The sequence below is a fragment of the Spermophilus citellus genome (genome assembly GCF_964194105.1).
Source record: "Spermophilus citellus genome assembly, chromosome: X".
Taxonomy (NCBI): Eukaryota; Metazoa; Chordata; class Mammalia; order Rodentia; family Sciuridae; genus Spermophilus; species Spermophilus citellus.
In genome coordinates, this window is record NC_138190.1 from 44,649,915 (window position 1) to 44,654,245 (window position 4,331).

Here is a 4,331-nt window from a genome sequence, read left to right on the forward strand (position 1 = left end):
GACCACTGAGCAATTTTCCCAGCCCTATCTTTTTTGTATTTTATTGAGAGACAGGGTCTCACTGAGCTGTTTAGCATGTCTATTTTGCTGAGGCTGGCTTTGAACTCACAATCCTCCTGCCTCAGCCTTCTGAGCCACTAGGATTATAGGTGGGCATGGTGCACCTAACTGCTCAGGATCTTTAGCCATCAGGAAAATTCAAATCAAAACTACACCTGAACTTTCATTTTACCCCAGTCAGTATGGCAATCATCAAGAATAGAAGTAACAATGAATGCTGGGGACAGCCACCATGGGTATAAGTATGAAGACTCCTCAGAAAACTAAAATGGAAATGCCATATGAACAAATATTACCATCCCTCGGTGTTTATCCAAAAGAATTAAATACAGCATAATTCAGAGACATATGAATCCTATGTTTATTGTAGCACTAGTTACAATAGCTAAGTTATGTGATCAACCTAGGTGTCCATCAACAGATGAATGAAAAAAGAAAATATGGCATGTATACACAATGGAGTTATTTTGGGCCTCAAATAAGAATAAAATTATGCCATTTGCTGAAAAATGAATGGGATCAGAGAGCATTATGTTAAGTGAAATAAGCCAAACTCAGAAATGTTCTGTTTTCTCACATGGATGGAAAGTTGAGAGAATAAAGTGAAAAAAACAGGTTGGAGGGATGTCATGAAAATTTAAGGGAGACTAGTACAATTGAGAAAAGGGACCAAGGAGAGAGAAGACAGAAGGAATAGGGAAAATACTGGGGAAAGATATTGACCAAATGATATTATTATACCATGTACAAGTACCAATGTAACAGTAAATCTCACCAAGTAAATAATGCCTTCATAGTTTGCTATAACTATTTCATTCATCAAGCTATATGGCCTAGGGTTTTCTCATATAATTGGTGGCAAAATGACATACCCTGCAATTTGTCTAACTTTTTATTTGAACCCCAGGTTTTTAGTAATTTTAGACCAGAAAACGTTTTTCAAAGAGGGAGAAAAAATTGCAATTTACAGCCTGATTACATCACTTAATAATGTGGTGTGTATTCTTAGTAGGGATGTTTGTTGTAGAATTACTTTTATGGCTGAGTGGATGCCAATCAAGTTCTGAATTGTAATTTTTGGATTGCCCATAGTAACAGGAAAAAAAAGGTTGGAAATAGGCATTGGAAGGGCTTCTGTATGACATGTGATAGTCAAGGTGAGAGTTTATGGAGAGGAAAAAGAGGTCTGTTGCTTTCCTTCCATGCTTCTTAGTAACTTCTGAAGAAAGCTCAGAAGAGTTTGCAGGAGATGATAATGCACTGTTACATGCAACGTGTGATAATAGTTCTTTCTTTGTGTCCCCACAAATGTTCCAAGCAGGATCAGTAGTGTAAATATTTTTTCTATAGTACAGTAAAATGAGGATTACTGCAAAAAAAATTAAACTTTACTTTTGTCCCAGTGATTACATCACGTATACCCTGTAACTTCAGTGGGCTACGTTTTGAGCAAACCCTCTTCAATAGAAAAACAAAGCCTCTTATAGTAAACAGTAAAATATACATACTCAATATTTTATGAACACATCAGGGTTTTACTATATGAACACATACTCATTATTCAACACATTAGTAGTATTTGGTTTGAGGGGCTACTTAGTGGTAGAGCACTTGCCTAGCATGTGTGAGACACTGGGTTCAATCCTCCACACCACATAAAAATAAGTAATAAAATTTAATAAGCAATGAAATTGTCACACTGAAATCTAGCTAAAAAATAAAAGACACTCTATGAAGGTGAGTTGCTATTATTCCTGATCTTTTAAAAAAGCAAATAAATTAAGCTACTGTCATTAACCACTGCAGGCCTAGGATTGGGCTGCTCATTCTTGACCACACAGCACAGATCAAAGTTATCTAGACAAAAATTGATGCAGTGGTGACTTTTAAGGTTCCTTGAATAAAATCTTATTATCAGCCTAGTAACAGAAGCAGGTAGTATTGAAAGGGACAGCCCCATTATAAGTATCTGGCAGGGAAGATAAGTGTCTTGCAAAGTCTGAAATCATGGAAGCCTGAACCTGCTTTTTTGTCTTCTTCATTTAAATGGGGTTTTGTGATGAAATGAAGTAACCCAGAAATAGCTGTACTTTGGAAAAACTACCCCAGCATTACTCAAAGTCTTACAGACACTTTAGTTTCAGAGAATAGGAAAAGAAGTTATATATCCCAAGGTACTTTTGAAAGTAATGTATACATGGTATTGGTTGTGCCTTTCCATTTGAATAATCTAAGAAAAAGAAAGATTATATGAAGTTTAAATAGAAAAAACACACTATTATGATTCTGTATTCTGAAAATCATAAAGTACCAAGAGACAAATATGGAGGCTGCCCGAAGATGGAAACTCCCAGGCACCAGATTATAGCATGGAGACAAGAAGCAAATGAGCAACATGTGAGATGTCAGAAATGCTTTGAATTTGGATAGTGGATTTATGAATGTACACACACACACACAAAAAAAAAAACCTCCATAGGGCTTCAAGAACAGCAGAACTAAAGAAAGCTTTAAAAGAAAAAGAAAACAGAGTATTATTACAACAAAGCAGTTTTTTACCTCTCATTTCTATCAGTAATGGAGAGGCTAATGAAGAAAAAAGACCAAGATATAAAGGTCAAAGAGTGTAACTAGTTCCAGTAGCAATAGTCATGACAGTTCAGCCAGAGATTCTTCATGAGAGAGTGAAGAAACATCTACCTCATTTTCTTCAGAGGAGAGTGACACCAATGAGAGCTCCTCTAGTTTTTCATCTTGGGTTTCCTCCACAACCTCTTCCTCCTCTGATTCAGACTTAGTCTAACTCTTCTAGTAGCAGCAGCACTAGGACAGATAGAAGCTGTGAAGAAGAGCCACCAAAAAAGAAGAAAAAAATAGAATGGCTCCATCCATATTGTGCTAGGCGAGCACACTACCACTTGAGCCACATCCCTAGCCCCAATTACCTATAAATTTTAAAGAACTATCTGCGTTCAATTGTAAATAAACTTTAAAAATATTTCAGAAGGCTTCATAGAGAATGTATCACTTCACAGGTAGATTTAATAAATCACACTTTAAACATATTAGAGTATTTGTTGACTCTGCAAGGGCAATTTTAGCAGCTAAAGAATTTGGAAGAGAGAAAAAATAAAGTGTGTACCTAGGATGCATCCCTTGCAATATATTAACACTCAGAACTTATGCTCACACAAAAAGAGAGAAGTAAGGTATAAGCAGATTTGGCAAGTTTGTAGGATAGAAAATCTGCACATCAACATTATACCTGTACATAAATAGCAAATAAAAATATGCTCTTGCATATTCAGATTCAAATTTAAAAGTTCAAAAACAATATAATTATTTTCCATAGTATCAATTTAAAAGTTAACAAAAAATACAGAAGTCATCATTGGAGAAATCTGTAACTTATTGAGAATATGAAGTCCAATATTCAATAAAACAATGGCCTGACTTGTTTCAGCTTATCTTCATTTATACCTTTGTTTGTCCTTCATCTAGAATATAAACACAGCAGTTGCAAACATTACTCAGCAGAACTTTATTTACAGAAAATTAAAGGCACTGAAACAACACCAGAGTTTTGGTTCTCTAAAACAGACTCAACCAAGAACTTAAACAATTATTATTTTAAATATAACTGAAGTTAGGCCTCTGTGGAGACTTTGAAGGAAAACGCCCTTGCTTGTTTTACAAAACACCATAATTTTTATTCATAGATGAAATCAAGAGACTGAGTTGTAAATACATTATATAAAATGAACTTGTCTTCATAAATGAAGATAATTTTGAATAGAGAGCAAAATTTTAGGCACCTTTACTAAAAATTCTATGTAGCAAATTAAAAAACATGAAACAAAAGGTATTAACAAAAAAGTATAAAACAAATGCTTTACCTGGAAATAATAGTTTGAATATAAGGTAGCTAAATCAGTTATTGTCACATTTGGATTTGCATAAGTGATGTGAACAGAAGTTCAGTATTGCATTTGTCTTTCTCTACTGAGGAAAACAGTGAATTTCTACAAGTTTATCTCCCAGTGGTTTTAAGTAGGGTAACCATGATTTCTCATTTTTCACCTACAGTCCATTTGTAACTATGAATAGAGCCTCTTTATACATTTAAAAGAATTTTAGTTTGTAATAAATTATATGGTTATAATTGTTTTCAGGCATTATCATCATTAAACCATCAAAATGTGAAGAAGATATATACCATATTTTATAGTAGGACATATAATAAAAGAGTGAATATGAAGTTTGATAAATAA

The 4,331-nt window shown here is 34.1% G+C and overlaps 1 pseudogene across 1 annotated transcript; it reads left to right on the forward strand.

The window, feature by feature from the left end:
- The first annotated feature begins 2,400 nt into the window (after positions 1-2,400).
- Positions 2,401-3,011, forward strand: LOC308639417 (annotated as a pseudogene). The gene has a single exon. The product of its transcript is annotated as an uncharacterized misc_RNA (transcript).
- The last annotated feature ends 1,320 nt before the right edge of the window (positions 3,012-4,331 follow it).